This window comes from Globicephala melas, chromosome 13 (genome assembly GCF_963455315.2).
Source record: "Globicephala melas chromosome 13, mGloMel1.2, whole genome shotgun sequence".
NCBI classification, from domain to species: domain Eukaryota; kingdom Metazoa; phylum Chordata; class Mammalia; order Artiodactyla; family Delphinidae; genus Globicephala; species Globicephala melas.
In genome coordinates this window covers 23,643,768-23,668,687 of record NC_083326.1, presented here as the reverse complement: position 1 = coordinate 23,668,687, position 24,920 = coordinate 23,643,768, and the positions used below count along the sequence as shown (strand labels likewise).

The 24,920-nt window shown below is 33.0% G+C and overlaps 1 long non-coding RNA gene across 1 annotated transcript in view; it reads right to left on the bottom strand.

Moving 5' to 3' along the window:
- The window catches only part of LOC132598348 (uncharacterized), a 412,511-nt gene that overhangs the window by 780 nt on the left and 386,811 nt on the right, over positions 1-24,920 (bottom strand). The window lies entirely within an intron of this gene.

The following is a 24,920-nucleotide window of genomic DNA, read 5'->3' as shown; positions in this document are numbered from 1 at the left end:
CACTAGACATTGAATCTGGCAGTGACTTGGACATCCCAGCCTTGGACTTCCCAGCCTCAAAAAATGTGAAAAATAAATGTTTGTTATCAGCCATCCAGTTTATGGTATTTTTGTTACAACAGCCTGAATGGACTAAGACAGCAAAGAAAATCAAAAAGGAAGACAGCAAAGAAAAACAAAAAACAAAACTGACAGAAAAAAATTTAACAGAATGACCAAAGCAATCCCTCACCTATAATAATTACTTTAAATATACTGGACAAAATTCACCAACCATAATGTATAGAGTGGTTATTGGATGAAAAACAAAAACAAGAGCAAAACAAAGATCCAACTCTATGTTGTCTACAAGAGACTTATTTTAGATTTAAGGACATACATGGACTGAAAGTGAACGGATTTAAAATGATATTCCATGCAATGGTAAACAAAAGGAAAAGCAAGTGGCAGTACTTATGTCAGACAAAATAAACTTTTAGTCAAAAATCGTCACAAGACTAAAGGGACATTACATAATGATAAAAGGGTCAATTAATCAGGAAGATACAACAGTTATAAATATATATACACTCAACATCAGAGCACCTGAATATATAAAACAAGCACTGATACAACTGAAGGGAGAAATAGACATCAATACAGTAACAGTAGAAGACTTCAATATCCCACATTCAATCATAGATCATCCAGACAGAAAATCAATAAAGAAACAGCAGACTTGAACAAACTATAAAGCAAATGGCCATAACAGATGTATACAGAACATTCTATTCAACAGCAGCAGAATATTCATTCTTCTCAAGTATATAGAGAACATTGTCTGTGATTGATCAAATGTCAGGTCACAAACCAACTCAACAAATTTCAGAAGACTAGAATTATTCCAAGTATGTTTCCCAACCACAGTGGGAAACTAGAAATCAATAACAAAAGGAAAACTGGAATATTCACAAATGCTTGGAAATTTAAAAACACACCCTTGAGCAAATATTGGGCCAAAGAAAAAATTGAAAGGGAAATTCGAACATGTCTCAAGACAAACAAAAATTAAAACACAACACACCAAATCTTACAGGATGCAAAAGCAGCATGAAGAGGGAAGTTTTTAATGATAAAAACCTACATTAAAAAGAAGAAAGACTTCAAATAAACAACCAAATTTCATACCTCAAAGAACTAGAAAAGGATAAACTAAGTTCAAAGTTAAGAGAAGGAAAAAAATCATAAAGATTAGAGGAGAAATAAATGAAATAGAGAATAGAAACAATAAAAAAGGTCAATGAAATTAGAAGTTTATTTTTGAAAATATCAACAAAATCAAGAAATCCTTAGCTAAAATAACTGAGACAAAATAGAAAAAATAAAAGGAAAAGCAGAGGAAACAAAAGCAAAAATAAACAAATGGAACCTAATTAAACTTAAAAGCTTTTGCAAAGCAAAGGAAACCATCAACAACACAAAAAGACAACCTAATGAATGGGAGAAGATATCTGCAAATTATACGACAAATAAGGGGTTAATATCCAACATATATAAACAGCTCGTACAACTCAACATCAAAAACAAACAACCCAATTAAAAAATTGACAGAACTGAATAGACTTTTGAAAGAGGAAATGCAGATAGCCCAAGGTATATGAAAAGATGCTCAACATTGCTAATTATCAGAAAAATGCAAATCAAAACCACAATGAAATATCACCTCACACCTGTCAGAATGGCTATCATCAAAAAGAACACAAATAACAAATGCTGGTGAGGATGTGGAGCAAAGGGAACCCTTGTGCACTGTTGGTAGAAATGTAAATTGGTGCAGCCACTGTGGAAAACAGTATGGAGTTTTCTCAAAAAAGCTAAAAATTGAACTACCGTATGACCCAGCAATTCCACTTTTGGGTATGTATCCAAAACAAACAAACAAATAAACAAAAACACTAATTCAAAAAGATATCTGCACCTCAATGTTCATAGCAGCATTATTTACAATTGCCAAGGTATGGAAGCAACCTAAATGTAAATCAACAGATGAATGGATAAAGAAGACATTGTGTGTGTGTGTGTGTGTGTGTGTGTGTGTGTGTGTGTGTGTGTACACACACACACAATGGAATGCTACTCAGCCATAAAAAAGAAGGAAATTTTGCTATCTGCAGCAACATGAATGGACTTAGAGGGCATTACGTTAAGTGAAATAAGTCAAAGGAAGACAAATAGTGTATGATATTTCTTATATGTGTAATCCAAAAAATACAACAAACCAGTGAATAAAACAGAACAAAAAAAGTGGACTCACAGATATAGAGAACAAACTAGTGGTTACCAGTGGGGAAAAGGAAGGGGAGAGGGGGTAATATTAAGGGTAGAGGGAAAAAATGGTTATTATGGGATTATATAATATCATGTGTGTGAAACTTCTGAAGTTTTTAAAGCACTATAGAATTTAAAGAATCTTTTGTTCAATTAAAAATTACTTTAAAATAAATGAATAAATATTTTTTTCCAAAAAAAGAGAAAAGAATGAAATAAAATCAGATATGGAAGAGTAAACATTACAATAATGCCACAGAAACTTTAAAAAAATCATGAGGAAGTATTATGAATGATTATATGCCAACAAAGTGATCAACCTAGAAGAAATGGATAAACTATTAGAAACATACCACCTACCAGACTGAATCATGAAGAAATACCAGCAGAGAGTTTAAATGGACCAACGTCAAATAAGGAGATTAAATCAGTAACCAAAAACTTCCTGACAATGAAAAGCTCCAGATCAAATAGTTTCACAATGGAATTCTACCAAATATTTAAAGAAGAATTAATACCTATCCTTCTAAACTTGTTCAAAAAAAGAAAAATAGAGACCCCCTGAAAACTTTTTTATGAGGCTAGTGTTATTTTAATATCAATGCCAGACAAGAACACTACAAGAAAAGAAAACTACAGGCCAGTAACTAATAAACGTAGATGAAAACATACTCAACAAAATACTAGTAAGCCAAATTCAACAGCACATCAAAAGAATTATATACCATGACCAAGTGGAATTATCCTAACTGGAATCAAGAATAGTTCATCATATGTAAATCAATCAATGTGATACACCATATTAACAGAATAAAGGATAAAAAAAAATCACACGATCATCTCAAAAGATGCAGAAAAAGCATTTGCAACATTTAATACCCTTTCCTGATAAAAATTCTCCACAAATAAGGAACAGAAGGAATTTGCCTCAACACAATAAAGGTCATAGATAAAAATCGTACAGCTAACCTCATACTCAGTGATGAAAAACTGAAAGCTTTTCCTTTATGATCTGGAACAAGACAAGGATGCCTACTCTTATCACTTCTAGGCAACATAATACTGGAAGTATCAGCCTGAGCAATTAGGTAAGAGAAAGAAATAAAAGAACATCTAAACTGAAAAGGGAAAAGTAAATTGATCTGTTTGCTCATGACATGATCTTTTATGTGGAAAACTCTAAGGATTTCGGATACACACACACACACACACACACACACACACAAAACCTCTCAGAAGTAATAAATAAATTCAGAAATGTTTCAGGACAAAAAATTATATTAGATATGATTCTATACACTAAGGAAAAAGAAATCTGAAAAGGAAATTAAGGAAAAGATCCCAATTACAATAGCATAAAAATAATAAAATACTTACTGATAAACTTAACCAAGGAAGTGAAAGACATATACTGAAAATTATAAAACATGGAGAAAAGAAATTAAAGCAGACAAAAATAGAAAGATATCCATCCTGTGTTCATGGATTGGGAAAATTCTTATTGTTAATATGTCCATATTACCCAAAGTGATTTACAGATTCAATGCAATCACTATTACAACACCAATGCTTTTTTTTTTTTTTTACAGAAACAAAATATCCTAAAATTTTTATGGAACTACAAAAGACCCCATATAGCCAAAGCCATATTGAGCAAGAAGAAAAAGTGGCAGTCCTCACACTTTCTGATTTCAAAGTATATTACAAAGCTACAGTAATCAAAACAGTATGGTACTGACATAAAAACACATGTAAATCAGTGGAGCAGAAGAGAGAGCGAAGAAATAAACCCAAACATGTGTGGTCAACTGTTCTTTCATAAGGCTGCCAAGAATATGCAATATGCTAAGGATAGTCTTCAATAATGGTGTGGGAAACTGTCCATCTATATGCAAAGAACTGAAATTGGACTCATCTTACACCACACACAAAAATCAACTCAAAATGGATTAAAGACTTAAGACCTGGCACCATAAAACAACTAGAAGATAACAAAGGCAAAAAGTTTCCTGACATTAGCCTTGAAAATGATCTTTTGGATATGACACCAAAAATATAGGCAACAAATGCAAAATAGACAAATCATATCAAACTAAAAAGCTTCTGTACAGTGAAGGAAATAATCAACAATGTTAAAAGGCTAGCTACAGAATGAGAGAAAACACTTGCAAACCATACATCTAATAAAGAGTTTATATATAAAATATATACAACTCAAAAATATATACAACTCAACAACAATAAATAATTAGATTTAAAAAATGGGTGAAGGGGGCTTCCCTGGTGGCGCAGTGGTTGAGAGTCTGCCTGCCGATGCAGGGGACATGGGTTCGTGCCCCGGTCCGGGAAGATCCCACATGCCTCGGAGCGGCTGGGCCTGCGAGCCATGGCCACTGAGCCTGCGCATCCAGAGCCTGTGCTCCGCAACGGGAGAGGCCACAACAGTGAGAGGCTCGCGTACCGAAAAAAAAAAAAAAAAAAAAGGGTGAAGGACCTGAATACCCACTCTGAGTATACATCCAAAGAATTTGAAATCACGATCTTGACAAGATATCTGTATTTCCAAATGCATTGCGGGATTAATCACAATAGCCAAATCATGAAAGCAACCTAGATATCTACTGACGAATGAACCGATAAAGAAAATGCTATATATATAGTTCCGTAGAACAGTGGTTGTTGGAGTCTAGGGGGAGGGAAAAATGGGGAGGTATTAGTCATAAGCTACAAAATTTTAATTATACAAGATGAGTAACAACTAGAGATTTAATATATAGCATAGTGCCTATAGTTAGCAACAATAAATTGTATATTTAAAAATTTATTAAGAGCATACAGCTTAAGTCCTCTAATGCAAAAGAATAATAATATTAAGGAGGAGGAGAAACATAATGAAGAGAATAGGAAACTTTTGGAGGTGACGGATATGTTTATGGACAGATTGTGGTGATAGTTATATGGTTATATCTATCTATCTCTAAATCCACCAAGTTGTTTATGTTAAATATGTACAACATTGTATGTGTCAATCATACCTCAATGAAATTTTTTTAAGAGTAGTACTATAACTGGAAGTCATTGCCCTACCAAAATCAGAAATTGGGAGGCCCTGGACACTTTTTTTTCTCCCCAAACCATAATTGGCTCTTTTAAAATAAGAGTTCCTCTGGTGGTGTACAAATTTAGATGTGAAACAATTCTTTAAAATGGTCTAGTCCAACCATTTCATTTTATAAATGTTGGAAATCAAGGCCATAGAGGCAAAAGGTCCAGGACTGCCCATAGTATTATAAGTGGAATTACTAAAATTAAAATCCTAGTAATTTGCAGATTCCCAATTTGCAGCATACTATTTTGGGGAAAAGGCACAACTATTCTCACCCACTTTCTGTTCATTGGTGACACTCTTCCAACAGCAGCTATGCTGGAAACCTGAACGTCCAGCAGTTTAATGGTCTTGTGGGCTGTAGGTTTCCATCCTAGCAGTAAAAGCTTTGTGATCTTTGATAATATCTCTCTTTTCTCTTTTGCTCCTTTAGCCTTTCCATAACCAACTCCTACATGGAACTTCCCTTGACTAGAAATATCTAGAGTAATTTCTCTTTTCCTGCCTGGACTCCAACAGATAAAAGAATGTTGAACCAGAGTGACACTGACTCTAACGTGGTAAATTCACATCAGGACTCAGATACTGGATTAAATTAGAAAATGCTATTTCATATGTGAGGTGAATTCAATAAATAGTATTATTGTTATTTGTGGTCATTATCCTTGTCAACTTATAGAAAATAGCTTTAAATGACCATTTTTCAACTCATACACTTTTTCTCAGTTTCTTTTGTCCATGGTCATTTTTATTAATAATTAATATTTAAAAATTTATCCTTTTCCAGTGATGTATTCCTAAATAAACTGTCTCTTCTATGATAACATACCAAGTAGCTCCAGAGATTTCTGGATGTAGGGGTTTTCTAGAGCTGTGAAGGGATTAAAGAACATTAATCTGAATCTTTTCCTTTAATCTTCCTCAACAAAGGTGGGAAGCAGAGCCTAGCATTTCCTCATATGTTTATGCAGAACAATTTAAAAGTTCTCTGTAGTTAAAAATTAACATACCCATGCATTACCTCTTTCCTCCAAAAAAACTGCAAGGGAAGAAGCATGATATATTATTTTCCATGCATCTAAAAGAAATGTTTAAATTATGGAATTCCCCTAATAGCAATTAGTTCAAATTGACTATTTTCACATTGCTTATAGATACACACACGTATATAGATAAAAACAACCATTTCCCTCTGAAATAGTTAAGTGATTAAAAAGTCAAGATCTCTAGTTTCCCATGACAACAAAATTAATCAGGAAGCAGTATGCCAAGGAAAGCAGGATTAGAAGGTTATTGTTCATGAAAAGAGTAATTAAATGACAAAGTCAATATACTTCCCCCAGACTTATAAAATTGGGCTTTTATTCTGTCGCCGCCCAGACAACATTTCAATAAAATCACAGATTGTTTGCTTGTGTAATATGAATTCAGACAAACGCTAAAATCGAGACCAATTTATAAAAAGTATGCCTTGCAAATTTCATTAACAGGTCATCTTCAGGGGCTAGCCCTCTGCAAGGCACATTTAATACAACAGGGTCGTCAGAGCCGGGTATTAACAGAAATGCTAAGGTGTCCAAAGGAAGAAACGCTAAAACCAGCGTTGCAGATGGCAGGTTACTGTGAATGCTTGTTCCTCTTATAAAATACACCTGACCCCAAGGCTGGGAAGCTAATAAAATGGCCATATGAACCTCCATAAAACAAAACACACTTATCTCTCTTGCAAGTTTTTAGTGCAGGACGACCATAAACGAAACCCATTAAGACCTGGGGCACATTAATACCACACCACATACAGTGACAACAGTTTATAAACAATATTGTAACATGTGAAAAAGTCCTTCTACTAATTTAAATGTCTTCTGTGCTTACACATTTTATTACTGAGAATTACCAAATGTGGACATTTATTACTACAGATTTAACAAATGGACTAGAACATACATTTACAGACAACTTGCTTAGTTCTCAAACCTAAGACATTTTAGTCTGAAAAAAAAAAAAACTAATGCTATTGTACCCTTGAAAGCAGAAAGTAGAATTTATGGAGGGTGAAATAAATTACTAAATGATGCGGCTCCACTGCTTTTACTACCTAAATGAAATGCAAAAGAGCTTGGCGGGGAACTCAAGAGAAAAAAAAAAGTGCCTAGGCTGTAAGAGGTTTTCAGAAATTCAAGGCAATGATCTCAATAATGTTTATCCAAATAGGTCATGACATTCCATAAGTCAAAATAAACTGATTCATTCCTTTTTCCACTTTTGTTAAGTGGAAACAAGCATTAAAAGAGATCCTCAACTCTCTATATATGGAACTTGCATAATCAGTATCAAATGACGTTTTATTGCTATTTTAACTATTTAAATTGAGTGATGCCCAGCTTGTTCAAGGACTTTCCTTGACCAGCTAATAGAGGTACATAACCACATTTCTAAAAACAGGAGTATTTATCTAAAGAGTTATAATGTACATCCAAAGTACTATTAAAATACACAAAATGTTATGTCAAATGATATAAAGTTTTTTTATTTAATTGAGTCAATATATTTCTAGGCCTTCTTTTGCTCTGTAATTTTAAGACTTTAACTCACTAGAATCAGTATTGTTCCCGATTTTTTGAGCTGCTTTTATCACCAAACCAGCTCAATTATCCACAGGTACGTTTTCATCAAGGATAGTACTTCTTCCATGCTATCATATCCTCCACGATATAAATGACACAGCATTATTTTTATGTCCTTTATTTAACACTCTATGATATCTATTTACTTATAAAAGTACAATAGAACCTATTTTCCCACATGTATCCTAACAATCGTTCTTGATTTTAGTACTAACACTCATTGATCAGAATATTAACTGAACACATACAATTATAGTAAAAAAACTTTTGAGAATGGAAATAAAGTAAAATTAATCTATAAATTATAGCATAAAAAGGAAAATATTTTCAGTTAGTTCCTCACAAACCATATACAAATGTGTTGGGCTTTAGAATTAGGTCTTATTTTTTACAGTGTAATTTCATTCTCCTTAGTTTTAATATTCTGCCAAATTGGCTTCTTTTAAAAAGCACCATCTTGGTAGAATGAGGAGTTACTGTTTAATGAGTACAGAGTCTCAGTTTGGAAAGACAAAAAGTTCTGGAGATGGACTGTGATGATGGTTGATCAATGATGTGAGTGTACTTAATGTCACTGAACGGTACAATTAAAGAAAGTTAAAATGGGGAATTATGTGTTATGGATATTTTATCTACCTCAAAGTATACTATTTTATTAAAACAGAGTCTGCAGGATGATTTGATCTATTTTCTACTCATTAGCAGAGTGATGCTGTTTGACTGTTTACAGAGGATGTATCCTAACATAAAATACGTGTCCTACAGGAAAACCTGTAATTGCTGGGATATTGGGCTTTCATATTCATTCATTCCTAGACTTGCTAGGAACCAACATCGGGTGATGGGGAAACAAAATAACACACAGCCACAGAGCTCACCAATTCCTGAATGGATAGCCTTCTCATAAAAGTAGCTTGTTTAACACCAAACCCTCCTTATTTAACAATAATCCTATAAAGATTTCTCATGTATTGCCTTAAGGTATCTGTGAAATGGGATAATAGTTGCATTTGCCTCACAGGGTTATTATGGGAATTAAATGAGATAATCCATACAAATATCTCCTTGTCTGGCACATGTTTACAGTCAACAAACACTAGCTGTTACTTTCATTATTAGCAGTATTATTTAATTCAGGATAGAAAATCTACCAGTTCCCAGAACAGACAGAATCATTAAGCTTAAATATTTCTAGCTGAACTATGACACAGGAAATATCTGGAAGAGGATTTTGTGACATGCAAATTGTCATTTTAGATGAAAATCTCTTTCAACATTAATCATTGTTCAAGAGAATATAAAAATTAAAAAAGAAAATAACAACAGCATTAGGTAGGTAAAGGCTCAAAATAGATTAATATGTGCCAGATAAAATGCCTAGGATACTAGCAAAGTTACTTTCTAAAGTCTTTACACAATAATATACAGAAAGTATATTTCTGAATTGTTTACAGGCTCAATATAAGCCAACAATATAAAGGAGCTACAAAAACAAAATACTTTTTTTCTTTTAATTCTATAAAACAAACAGAATGAGTAAGGTGACAGACACTTCTGTAGCACACAACCCATTCTGAAGGGCCACGTTTTGAGCAGGAGACTGAAAAGTTGTCACATACTTGGAAAAATATAATCAAAATGGTCATAGGTTTGGACCCTGTGAAGTAAAGTAGAAGTTTAAAGATGCGCAGAATAAAATTTGGAGAAGATAATATTTCAAAATAAAAGTATGATATTTTAATACTTCTCTATAAAACTTTTCTTTATAGATTGTAAACTGGGTTTCTTCCATTTCTATTTAAATAAGTAAATGAATTAATCATAGACAATAAATATGAACAGGTTATAGTTTTAGACAAGTAACTTCACCAATTATCTCGTTGATGTTGTGTATAAGATTAGGAATGTATCTCATTATGATTTATATGATAAGAAAAACTCAAACTATGGGGGCGATAGAGAGCCCTCCAAGATACAATGGAAGTTATGAAATATTTCCAAGAAGAAACATTTCCATGGAAAAGAAGAATCACTTCTACACACAATTACATTTCAGGCGGTATCTCAGACCCTCTAAAATTCTACAGTAATCATAGAACCCAGTTTAAGAAATCTTTGACCTAGGAGATCTTTAATGTCTTATTAATTCTGATTTTTAAAAAATTTCCAGTGTGACCAAAGCACCATGATATGGTAAATCTTTTAATTGTTCTGATTTAGGGTTGTATTCTGTTGCTTATTTTTTTCATGCAATAAATCCAGAATCACTATATGATTTTACATGATGTATTACTCTAGTCACTACAGTTCTTCCCAAAACTCTATATTTAAAGAAAACAGAAAAATATATCCAAGATCAAAGAGACTTTAATTCTCATACACCCTTCCTGAAAAGATTATTTGAAGACTAAAAAAATACTCTGAAACAGAAGGATTTTGGAGCGAAGGAATAGTGCTACTAAACTACTAGTAAAACAGAAAGAGTTCTCAGGTAACAGCTGTGCAATGGAGCTGTATCTCCAAATCAGACGTTTCTAATAAAATCAGTTAAAATTAATCCTAAGCGTATTTTTAATAATATATATAAATTTGGGGGACCGAAAGACTTTATTTACTATAAGGATATCAGAAACTCCAGCAATATTCCAAAATCCATAAAAGTATTTCCTACTATTAAGCAAATTAAAATTGTGGTTTATTTGTGGAGAATTCTGTCATTAAATCTCACTATTCTTATGTAGTTATTCTTCCAAATATTGCTCTAGGATAACTTGTCAAGGTCCAAAAATAAACCTATTTTTTAAAAAAAATTCACTCATTTATGTATTAGCTCATTTCAATGAATATTTAGTGATGTCTGTCTGCGTATGGAGGGTATGTATGTGGTGTGGGGTGTGTGTGGGTGTGTATATGTGGGGAGAATAACTACTTCCTTTTCCCTTTGCCCTCATGGAACCCTTTAAAAGATCAACTTAGGACATGAAGTTTTCCTGTTTCCCAAAGGTCAGAAGTTATTAGGAAAGCAAACTGTGCTCATTCATGTGCTCATTCCTAATGCCTAAAACAGAGCAAGCGGGGAACACTGAAATGTTCATTTTTTTGGCAAGGATGGGAGTGGAGATGATAAAGAAGCCTGTTTCTGCCAATGTCCACCTCTATTCCCTTTGGTCCCCACATCAGCCAATGATGCAATACTCTGGGAATACGGATTTCATCATTTTCTTGCCATCTTCAACTTTAAAAATGGTTTGTAGTGTGTTATGATAGTTTAGAAATTGAGATAGCATCAATTATCCCTCTTATTCAGCGACTCAAACCTTATAAACAGACACAATCACCTTCAATATCCATTTCTGTACATGTGAATGCATATATATATATATACATACATAAGCTTTATGTTAAAAAAAAAGTAGTTTTTTCTTTTTACATTTTTAAAACTGTGTAAGGAAAATTTAGATATAAATTTTCTCTGTAACTCCAATTACTTTTTTTTCCCATCATTCCATTTTTTTAAATTATACATCTGATACCTAGCATGGCCACATCTCAAATTTCAAACCTGTATTTTCTACTCAAGCACAAGGATTCTGGCAGTTCAGTCAGAGTGCTTCTATTACCAGTACTTATTATTTATACTTTGTTTGACTAATAATGATGGTGTACTAGTGCTAGCTGGAATCTTTATACCCAATATAAATTCTTTGATTCGGAAAAGAAAAACAAAAGAATATAATTGTATGGTCTGTATTCCAAGAAAACTAGATATTTTTGAACATAAAAAGTAAAAATTAGCTTAAATAATTATATGTCAGGATACATAGCATCTTAGAATTTTTATTTTTGTCTTTTGCTTCAAATCTGTTGGTCAGAATATGACGTAATTTTTCTTAAACACAAAATGCAGTAATGCCACTTGTTGAAATTTTTATCCTTAGGCATATCTTCAAGTCTTGAGATGCGAACTTAAATGATCACAGAGAATATATTAAAAGTCAATCTTGTTTCATGTATAATTTTTCCAGGCTTTTATAAAGATAAATCATTATTTCAGCAAACACTGTGAGTGCATACTTAGTCAATAATTGAGTGGCTATTTGTTGATTATATACATGGCACTCTACCAAACCGATATGAGGTATGGTTTCTGGGAATCCGAAGTTCACAAACAAGTGAAAAGAGAAATGTACAATGGAGTGTTTTAAGTACTCTACTGCATTAAGCTATGAACTGAATGTTGTCACTGCACAAAGGAAGGTTGATCTCTCTTTCTGGATTTGTCTGGAAATGCTCAACAAAAGAAAACATTTCAATAACAAAACAGATTAGGTTTTGCTAAATAGGGAAAAACTAGGCAGCTGGGTGATAAGGCTTTCAGGTAGAATGGTAAGAGTGTGGATTATTTTTGAGGGAGAGTTACAACTTCAGTACATTTTCAAATTAAGATTCAGGTCAAGTGAGATCCGAGAGGTAGATTTGGCAAGTCTATGAAAGGTGCTGTAGAGAATATGCTGAGGAATTTAAATTGTGTGAAGTGAGGGGAAGGTTCCAGCAGTGTACTGAGAACTGGGTCCGGAGAGGAGCTCCAACTACACAGGATATTAGACTCAGAGCATTTCATGGACTTTAGCGAAAACTGATGTTGGTTCTCATTTCTCTGAATCGAGTAAACCTCTTGAGGAAAGCACCTTGACATTGATCTGTAACCTCTCTTCCTTGCAGAACCCATTAATGAATTCAGGCAAACTTCTGAGCCCTCATTAAAGTTCACATGTGTGCTCTCCAGCGCACTACAGTGGAACACTTGACTAATTTATAACAAAGATAGATACATCAACAAACCTTGTTACTAGGAATTATGAAATTTTATTACTTCAGATATAATGCCCTGCCACAGCTATGAAGAATGTATGTACCTTAAGGTGCAGTGAAGATTAAAACCTTCCTTCTTTGAGTTCTTTGAGATAGATGAAGCCAAAGAAAAATAAATTATGTGATAACCTGAGAAGACTATCTTCTTTAGGTCACTTGGTTTGCCTTTAATAGCATGGTTGGCAAATAATTACACATACATTTCTTGCAAATATAAAAATAAGTTCATACCATAATTAGAAAAATACTACAAAGGCATATAAGCCATATATATCTACTGTGTTTTGGTTAAATTACTTAAGCATGAGTCTTTCTCAAGTTTAATATGTATACATTTACTTGTTTCCTTATAATCATATAATATTTCAAAGTGTTATATACCCTTTTTCTTCAAGATAAAAAGAAGAAAAACAAAAGGAAAATTTAAAAATCTTTTCTTTTCTCTCTCTTCCTCCTCTTTCTTCTCTTTTTTGGCCAAATTAAGTTTTTTCACTTGCTTCTGTTTGTTTCTTTAATTTGTTGTCAGCCACTTCAAATAATGCTAAAATAAACTTCCATCTACAAGTATACTTACATACGGGGGCTGTTACTTTGTACAAGGGAATCAAAAACGCTGATCAGAAGATGAACTCAGTTTTAAAAGGACTGTGATGTAATTTTCCCATATGATCACAGTAATTCTCACTTCCTTCAGAAATATGTGAGAAGGTCCATTTCCCCAAAGGTCAGAGGCAACGGATGCTGTAAAATTTTTCTTTTCCTTGTTGATCAATTTGTCATGTGAACGCATATTCTGATTTGCATTTGTTAAATTACTAATGCAATAGCATCTTTTTTACTATTCTTGATTCGGTATTTAAATTTTTAACAATGATTTACCATTCATGGACTTTGCTCATTTGTTAATTATATGGTTTGTTTTCTCCAATTTTTTAGCTACTTTCTGCACATTATAAATATTAACTTATGTTCATTTTTAGGAAGTAACTTTTTTTCCTAAACAAGTTTGGAGAAATCTTGGTCGTCATTTATGATGGCTTAGCATATATATGCTCAAACTGTCTTTAACTTCATGGTTTTTGGGCATCCCATCCTTACTGAGGTTGTAAGCTCCACGAAAATATTTTTTCTAATGCTTAAGTTGTTTTTTTTTAAAGGCTCACTCTCTTGATTTCTCTCCCTAATCTGTTCCTTCCACACTCCTTTTCAAATCAGTAAACTGATAATTGTGTGCTGGTCTTAAGTAAAACACTCGACCTCTTTTTCTTGATGTGTCTCTTTTCCTCAACCCATATAGCCAATAGGGCTACTCTAAAACCCAGGCCGAATCGCCGCATTTTTCTCAGCTCAAATGTTACCCACTCAGTGTGGCCTGCTCGCATCATCCAGTATAACCAGACCTACTTTCTCATTCCCACATCCGCACAGCGGCACTCTCTTAATTCCTTTAGAATGTTTAATTGTGCATTTATTTCATTATTTTAATGTTACAGGATGACAACGACTAACAAATGTTTAATACAGCTCTTACTTTCTATTGCTGAAAATATTTAGCCATGATAAGTACTCATTAAGTGTTTGCTGAATGTTGGATTCCCTCGGGTTTTCTATGTACATGATCACAAATCTATTGCATATACGTATGTATGTAGGTAGGTACGTGGTTAGAGGAAAAAGCATGATTTCAGACAAACAGGAAATGTGAGTTTGTAAAAATTCTTTCTTCGCTTCTTTGTGCCTTTTAACTCTGAGCAACCATGTCTTACTTTAACTTAAGACAAGTTCCACCCATTAACTACTAACGTAGTGCTGACCTGGGTCTTAGTTTCCTCTAAATTACCATAGTACTTATACTGTACCTCTTCTTTCTGACCACCACATATATAATTTGGATTACAAACATTTAATTGTATGTGTTTCATTATCTTATATAATATGTAATAAATATATTTTTAATTTAAAGTTCATTTTAATCTCTTAATCTGATATACTAAATCTGTTTTATTTAGGTAATATGAGGCCCATCATCAAAACGTTAATTATCTCTTCAGCTCTATCTAATTCGATGTTGAAATCAGGCCTTGAGGTTTTACTTCCTTCAGCTGCTGCTCCTGAAGAATGGTCAGCTTCCACACTCTCTCCCTCACCATTTCATGTTGTCTTTCTCTGTTGGTCCTGTTTTTGAGAGAGAGCTACCCTGTTTTGGTTGTGGCTGTTTCATTTTCGTTTTCCTTTTTATCACTTTCCTATTTTTACAATGAACATGTTATTACTTAATGATTAGCTCAGAGAGGGATTCTCAAAGTGTAAACTCACAACACCTTGACCAGAAATGTAATGAGAACCTTTGCTACATCAACATGTGTTATGAGTTGGATTGTGTTCCCCCCAAATGTGCTGAAGTCCTAACCCCCACTATCTGTGAATGTGGCCTTATTTGGAAATAGGGATTTTGTAAACAAGTCAAGCTCAAGTCCTTAGGGAGGGCCCTAATCCAATGTGACTGTGTGCTTATAAAAAGAGGAAATTTGGGCACATCGACAAGCACACGGGGAGAACATCATGTGAACTTGAAAGCAGAGATCAGAGAAATGCATCTAAAAGTCAATCAATGCCAAAGATTGCCAGAAATCGGCCATAAGCTGGAAGAGAGCATGGAACACATCCTCTCTCAACAGTCTCAGAAGGAGTCAGCGCTGCCAACAACTTGATCTCGCATTTCCAGCCTCCAGAACTGTGGGAGACTAAATTTCTGTTGTTTAAGCTACCAGTTTGGGATACTTCAACACAAAGACTGTAGCAAATTAATGCAACATCTAAACCTTACAAGAAAAATTCTATATTAATATTTTACATAAATTAAACAATATTTTGATTCAAATCCAAATTCTATGAAAAGTAATTTCATTCAAAATGCTCTTTATACTGTATAGGTTAAAACTGTATAGGCTCCCTACAAGAAATAAATATTCATGAAATTCTGTGGTTATATATTAATAGTACTAAGCCACTATGCATGATGAGCCGGTTTATGATTATATTTCTTTTTATTTTTTCTTATCATTGGCATATAAGCCCTGTATAAATTTAAGGTGTACAGCACATTCAAACTTTGCCTACATAAAAATATATATACACATATTAATGTCCCTTACACAGAAAATAAAAATTATATTTACAACGATGAAGTTTACCTGACAAATCATTCAAGGAGCTCGACCCACTGCCTTCAGAATACTTTTCTTCCTGGACAGTACCTTTGAAATGACAGCCTAGCAAGATTTTACTATGATACCTTCTCTTCTTCGTCCTCTCCCTGAATCTTCATTACAGGAAACCATAGAAACAGGCACAAAATAGTGATGACATCTAAGAACTTTGTCATTTTTTGCCCACTATTTTCTTTAGCCTTCCAGCTCCTATACTGATAATAGAAAGTTGACCTTAAACCCTCTCAGTCCTAAGTCCATGGCCCTCTCCTGAAACTAAATGACACAGAACATCAACCACTTGATAAAGCCTCTCGCTTAAATCCCTCCCTGCTATCCCACCACTCCTTCCTTTCTTCCCTGACATGACAAATGAAGCAAAGGCAGAAGATTGAAAAAAAACAATCTTTCAGAGAAAAATAAAAGGCATTTACCCTGGTTATTACAAGTAAATTACTACCCTGAATCATAATTCAGAAATGTAAGCCAGCTTTTTATCCCTTATCATTATCGGTGTTGAATTATTCAGTGGTACCCATTAGCAATGTGATAACGTAGTGATTTTATATTTAGGCTTCCTTGTACAGGATGTCAGCAGCTTACTTCGAACACCTGACAAGTTGACTGTGCACTGACTCAGAAATGATTAAAGTTAGTGACCAGGATAAAACAGTAAAATCTCATTTCACTTTTCAAAAAGCCATGCCTAGAAAAATAGTCTCCCTTAACACTCCTCCTTCTTCTTATCATAATTACTATTATCACCACCACCATCATCAAATAGGCAACAGTCAAGAGCATCTCAATTACAATTAAGAGCTAAACTGTCTTAATGTGCCATTTTCCTTATAACGTATTTTTTAAAAATCTGAGATGCCCATCTTTCCTCTTTCTAGTTTCAGATTTTTTAAGGAAATATATGTATTTTTTTCTTCATACACCTGCACTGTAATTTATAAACTGTCAAGTAAATCCCTTTGCACTTTTTAAAATGCTGTTTCTTTCTCTGGTTTTTTATTGCAAAGGTACCACATTTAATCTTGCAGGTATGAAGTCATTACCACCTGTCTGGCAAAAAAAGCAAGTTCTCTAACTTTCACCAGAAGGTTTTCTGTAACTTTCTTTGCCCCTGTAAAGAGAGATTAAAAAGAAAAGAAAATCCTAAGAGGGAAATGTCTTTATATATGGATAGAGTTTTTGATTTATATTAGTGGGGATAAAAAGGAATACCATATAAAGTTTACACAAATCTATGTTTGCAATGTGTTCACATTATGTAAACATGAAATATATTCACTATGCAACCTCTCTTTCACTTTCTATAAATGATGGGCATTTTAACAATGACCGTCTGATTTTCTCTGGGTTGTGAAATAATGAGTTTTAAGTTCTCTATTAAATTTGTTAGTATGCTTTCCACAATGTGTGCGTTTCTTTTATATTAACAACATACATTAAAATTATAATATAAGTATAGTCTATACGAATTAAAACTTTTAAACAGAATTTTTCTAAAAAGCACAATGTCATAAGCAAATATTTATGTTTATGTGCAAACATAAAGAACATAAATAGTATTTACTTTTCATATAGTATTTAATGTGTAATGACATTCTTATTTTCAAAGATTTTTCCAATTTGTAGAAATATTTAGGCACATCCTATAAAATTTTTAGAAATTTAACTTAAAATAAACCTGCCCTTGCTATAATGTTTCTACTATCTTCAAAGCTAAGTCCAAATAGTCCAAGAACCTGGCTTTTTAAACGGCTTATTGTTCTACTTACACTTATTACAAATGAGCATAACATGTGTATTTACTTTTATCAAAGGAAAAATTCAATTTATTGAGGATAATATAGTAATAAATTTAATAATTTAAAATAATTTTAAGAAGTCATTGAGTGCCTAGAAATACTCTTTTAATCTTATTTTTAAAAAACAGAAATTTGAAAGAATATTGATTATTTGCATCTCAAATCCTGTTTGGAAGGCTCTTTTTCCCTAAATTAGTGTATATTTATGAAAGGTTTTAATTCATCTTTTCAGTATGGAATATAATCAACATTTTTTCTGATCATGGCCTTAAAAGTGTGCTTAGAGGAATTCATTTGAAGCCAAGCAAAAGAGCCCCAGAATGCTTGCTTATCCACATTTCGTTTGCTTTCATTTCAACCTAATTATTGAAAATGCTAAAGGTTTATAATTATTTAATGACCTTGAACCCGTTTCTATTGATACATTGTTCACGTATGTTTTACTGGTCATACATCTAACATATATTATGTTCCAAGCAATATTTGGACAAAATGCATCATACCTGGTAAAGCTGGGTATAATGAAATCTCAGGAACATATTTCATGATTTAAAAAAAAGTTGAAATACTTTAATGCTCAAAGAGGTGCTGAAATTCTTTTAAGTTACTCACCACCGTCAACCCTAGGTTATGGATTTAATTCTGCACTACCTATAGTACTCTCTGTCCAGTGAAAACTTGGATTCTTCTTAGACCTAGACACAAGGGAGTTCACTATTCAGTGGCCCTGAATAGTAGACCTGGAATATTTGAGGAGCAGCCAGGAGGCCAGTGTGTCCAGAGCAGAGTAAGCAAGGAGGGGAGAGGTAACAGAAGAGACTAGATACCTATACATAAGTGGGGGGCAATGGAGCAAAGCAGGAAGGTCCAGCAGAAATGTAAGGTGAGTCGTAAGCATAATTTAAAAATTTCTAATAGCTACATTAAACAAACTAAAACAGATTAAATTAATTTTAATAATATATTCTAAGTATGACGTAACAAAATTAAAATCATTTCAATATGGAATTAATTCAAAAATGATTGAGATGATTTATATTCTTTGTTTTTACTAAATCCGCAACACCTCACAACTTGGACTGTGTTGTACAACATAAGCATAGATTCTTGAACCCTATTCTGAGTGAAATGGAAAACCTATGAAGACTTTGGGGGCAGAGATGTAACTGTCTCCGTCTTTCTTTTGTGGTAAAAACAAAGCAATGGGTTAAGCAATAAATGAACATTTAAACTATGTAGATATCAAGTATAAAATTACCTTCTAAGAATTTAATATAAAGTGAAGTTTTAGAATTCTTAAACACCTTTATGTAATAGGAGGAAACCATACAGTTATAAAAGACAGCTTAAACAAATGTTTACTTCAACATTCAAAAGTTAAATGTAACAATTATTTAGAAAAACTTTTACTATGTTCAGTAGTTTGTCATGTTAAAAGTATAAATAAAAGTGGGAATATCAAATGGAATATAACATTTCCTTTGAAACAAGAATATTTAAAAATGAATTCATTAATCTGGCCACTCACAAAATATTAAACAAGTAGAAGAAATATTACTAAATCATTTGGGTATATGAAGCCCTCATACCCTTTTTATAATAGCTTTATCAAGGTACAATTGATAAAACAAAGGACTGCATATATTTGATGTATACAAATTCTTGAGTTTGGACATAGGCAAACAACCATGACACCATCACCAAAATCAAGGTAATAGACATATTCAACATCTCTCAAAGTTTCCTTGTGTCTTTTTGTGTTTTGTTTCTTTCTTTTGTGGTGAGAACACTTCACATGGGATCTACTCTCTTAACAAATTTTAAAGTGTACAATCCAGTACTGTTAACTAGAGACACTGTGTTATATGTTCCAAATAAACCAATTAAAAATGAGCAAAGGACTTGAACAGACATTTTTGCAAGGAAACATACAAATAGCCAGCATGTGTATGAAAAGATGCTCAACGTCATTAATTGTAAGGGAAATGCAAATCAAAGATATAATGAGCTATCCCCTCACACCTGTTATCTCTAAACCTCTAGAATTTGTGCGTCGAGCATTACAGATACTTTATACTCACGGAACTACAACTCCCCGTTTCCCCTCGCTCCTCACTCCCTGGCAAACACTATGGTATTTTCTGTTTCTATGAGTTTGACTATTTTAGATACTTCCTATAAAAGTGGAATCAGGCAGTATTTGTCCTTCTATGAATGGCTTATTTCACTTAGCCTAATGACCTCCAGGATGCAAATGTTGTTTGTTGTTGCAAATGGCACAATCTCCTTATTTTTTTTCCCAATTTATTTATTTATTTTTGGCTGTGTTGGGTCTTCGTTGCTGCCCGTGGGCTTTCTCTAGCTGTGCCGAGCGGGGACTGCTCTTTGTTGCCACATGCGGGCTTCTCATTGCGCTGGCTTCTCCTGTTGCGGAGTACAGGCTCTAGGTGTGCGGGCCCAGTATTTGTGGCGCATGGGCTTAGTTGCTCCGCGGCATGTAGGATCTCCCCGGACGAGGGATCGAACCCATGTCCCCTGCATTGGCAGGCAGATTCTTAACCACTGCGCCACGAGGGAAGTCCCACAATGTCCTTATTTTAAGTCTGAATAATATTCCATTGAATGTACATACAACATTCTCTTTATTCATTTGTTGACAGACAATTGGGTTGTTTCCATATTTTGGCTATTGTGAATAATGCTGCAGTGAGCATGGGAATACAGATATCTCTTCAAGATCCTGATTTCAATTTTTTTGGATATATATATATATGTCCAGAAGCTGTATTACTAGATCATAGGGTAGTTCTAGTTTTAACTTTGAGGAACCTCTATACTGTTTTCTCTGGTTGCTACAATATATTACATTATCTCTAAAGGTATACAAGGGTTTCATTTTTTTACTCAACCTTGTCAATACTTATTATCTCTTGGGGTTTTTTTTTTGAATAATAGCCATTGTAACAGGTGTGATGTGATATGACATTGTAGTTTTGATCTGCATTTTCCTGATAATTAATGATATTTAGCATCTTTTCATCTACATGCTGGCCATGTTTGTATGTTTCCTTGGAAAAATGTCTGTTCAAGCCCTCTGCTCATTTAATTGGTTTCTTTCAGAATTTTTGTTGAGTTATAAGAGTTCCTTATATATATTAGAAATTAACACCTTATCAGATATATGGTTTGCAAATATTTCAGCCCATTTGGTAGGCTGTCTTTTCATTTTATTGATTATTCATTTTGATGTGAAGTGTTTCATTTAATGCAGTTCCACTTGTCTATTTTTGCTTCTGTTGCTTCTGCTTTTGCTGTCATATCCATAAAAGCATTGCAAAGACCCATGTCAAGAAGCTTTTCCCCTCTGTTTTCTTCTAGGAGTTTTACAGTTTCAGAGCAATTAGCCAAAAAGGAGTAAAATGAATCTACTCAAAAAGGAAACGGTAAGATTATCTCTGTTTGCAGATGACATGATTCTATATGTACAAAACCCTAAAGATCACACACACACGCACACACACAAACCTGTTAAAACTAATAATGAATTCAATAAAGTTGCAAGATATAAACTCAACATACAAAAACAGTGTTTCTATACACTAAGAACAAATCATCTCAAAAGGAAATTAAGAAAACAATCCTATTCTTAATAGCATCAAAAAGAATAAAATACTTAGGAATAAGCTTAACCAAGGAGGTGAAAGACTTGTACGCTGAAAATTACAAAACACTGATGACAGAAATTAAAGGAGATGAATATTGAAAGACATTCTGCTTTCATGGATTGGAATTAATATTGTTAAAATGTCCATACTATCTAAAGAAACCTACAGATTCAATGCTATCCCTAACATATTCCCAATGGTATTTTTTACATAAGGGAAAAACACTTCTCAAATTCATGTGGAACCACAAAAGACTCCAAAAAGCTGAAGCAAACTGGAGAAAGAGCAAAGCTAGAAATACCATGTTTCCTGATTTCAAAATGTATTACAAAGCTACAGTAATTGAAACAGTATTGTACAGTATAAAGACAGGTATATAGAGCAATGAAACCAAATAAAGAGCCCAGAAACAGACCACTTGTGTATGTTCAGCAGATCTTTGACAGGGGGGCCAAGAATACATGATAGGAAAGGGATAGTCTCTTCAACAAGTGGTGCCGAGAAGACTGACTATCCACTTGCAAAAAAGTGAAATTGGGTCCTTACACCATACACAAAAAACTCAGCTCAAACTAGATTAGAGACCAATGTTAGACCTGAAACTTTCTCCTAGAGAAAACAGGGGGCAAGACTCTTGACATCTACTCTTTTAAGTTAAAAAGTAAAAATTAAAAGTTTGTAGGGAAATTTTGCAAGTGTGTGTTGTGTTTATTTTACAGTTAGCAGACATTGTTAGAAACTAGGTTCTGGAAGCAGCTGACCCTGGAAATCAATCCCCTGTCAAATCCTGCCCCCTTCACTTATCCCTTCGCTACCCAGTAATTACCTCACAAGAGGTGGAGATTAAATGACCTAAGGATCTGGTATAAGGCCATGCTTGATAAAGGTTAGTCACCAGTATAATTACTTTTTAAGATAGGGACAGTTTTCTTACTTTGTAACAACTAGAAAAGAAAAGCTTGAGCTACAAGATATGGTGAAGGTGCACATAATAAACAAAGACCTTGGGTAATAAAGTAAGACTTTAGGAAATTTAATGGGAAGCCTCTTTTTTATAAATGCATAATAGAAAGATAACAAGGTGGGGAGAAAAAGTCCTATGTATGCTTGTTAGAATGACTTTTCTGAAAAGGTAGCATAACTCAAACAAGAGGTTTAAGTTATGGAAAGATTTCTGGAGTAACTTTTCAATTAGAGAAGTAGTATGTGTGATGGCAGAGTTAGGAAAAGTTTGACATTTTTCAAGGCTCATAATTCACAGTAGTTCTAAAAGCAGTAATTATGGTCCCAAATGTATAAATAAGATAAAGATGCAGTTTCAAAAAAATATGAATACTATATTTTTCTAATTTATAAATATATCTAGTCTAAATATTAATATTTTATTCTTATTCATTTACTTCTCAATGTGTTAATGTTACATGAAGGTATGTAAAAACATCTTCAATTTTAGAGAAGTCAGTAAATTATATATATATGCATATATATAAAAAACTTTCATGAAAATTAGACCGTATAATAATTGATATTTGTATCTAAAAGAAAATTATTAGTATTTATATTTTTTAGCATTTGATAAAGGATTTTAGATTTTCCACAGTGAAAAGAAGAACTTATACAACCATATATAAAATATAAAAATAAATATTATAAATGTCCCATGAACATTTAAATGTAGATAAATAGAATATGTATTAGCATATGAAAGAATGAAAAATTGAAAAAGATGACTAATTTTTTACTTTCTTGAAAAATATATTAATTCTAATCAACGTTTGTTAATCAAAATACATAAAATGCCTTTATAAAATTAATTTTTATTCTTCAACTCTTCACATTCAAAGATATGTATAAGAATTGCAAGATAGGTACTCAAAGAAGACAACTGGCCAGTGAATGTGTAAAGGTAAGAATGCAAAAAAGTCAAAGTGTAGGCAAATAGGAACAAAAAAGTTATAATCTGTGGATAATATACCTAGAAAATCCAAGAAAAGGTATGCAAAGTTTTAAAACCATGGGTGCTTTAAAGTGTAAAGATACACAACAAATATAAAAAGTATTTTCCCCTGCATTCTAAAATAAAATATATTTTAATAGACCAGGAAAAATTCCCTTAAAATTATAAATTGGAAAATCCTTTCATTTGTAAAATGTATTTACATCTCAAAATAGTAAAGATCTTAACTGCCAATTTTATATCTCATCATTTTTTTCTCCCCACAAAACAAGATGTAAAAACTTTAAAACTTACATTTTTAAAACTTAATACTTAATATGTATATAAAGTTTTAAGCAAACAAGTTTATAAGTTTATGTTATATTTGCTTCACTTGAGAGTACACAGTTAAGCTTCATCCAAGTTATTGCATGAAGCTGTAGTCTGTTTATTTTCTTTGTTCTTTTCAATAAATGGTCCTCGAACAATTGGCTATTAGATAAAATTTATTGGACATTTATTTTAAGCCACATAGAAACATCAATTCCTGGGATAATGTAAAGCTAAATATGAAAACAAAACAATAAAGATTTAGAGGATAATACTGACCTTAGGATAGGTAGATACTTCTTAACAAGACCCAAAACAGTAAAAAGAAAACAATTATGAAGATACTAAGTATTAAAATAAGCAAATCTAGTATCAAAAGACAACTTGTAGCAATACAAGCCACGGACTGAGAGATTTGCCACACATACAAACAAAAAGAATTGTATCCATAATATTTAAAGAACTCCTACTCATCAATAACAAAATGACAGCCTCAGAGAAATACATGCAAATGTTTAAACTCGTGCTTCACAAAAGAAGAAATCCAAATGAAAGGTACATGATGAACAGGTGCTCAATTTTCTGAGAAATCAGAAGAGTGAAGTCCCCCCAGGAGATCTCTCTGCACACGCACAAAATGGAAAAAAATTTTAAGTCTGAATAAAAAGGAAGTATTTTTGAGGATGTAAATAATAAGAATTCTCACATATTGCTGACAGAGTGCAAACTAGTACAACTATGTCAGAAAATACATTTTAAAAAAATCAAAGATAGTCACAACCTGTAACCAATCTATTTTGCTCATATCAATAGATATATACTATAGGGAAATTTGTGTACAGGAGAATCAGGGCATACTCTATATAGCTGCACGATTTGTCAAGGCTCCAAACTGGTAATTATTCAAATGTTCATCAAAACTAGAATGGATAAATAGATTTTGCTAAATTCAAAGTCTTATATTGTAAATATATGAAAGTTAGTAGTAATAGATAATATTTACTCCGTGCTTTCTCAGTGTAAGTTATCTTACTAAGAATTTACATTTAGT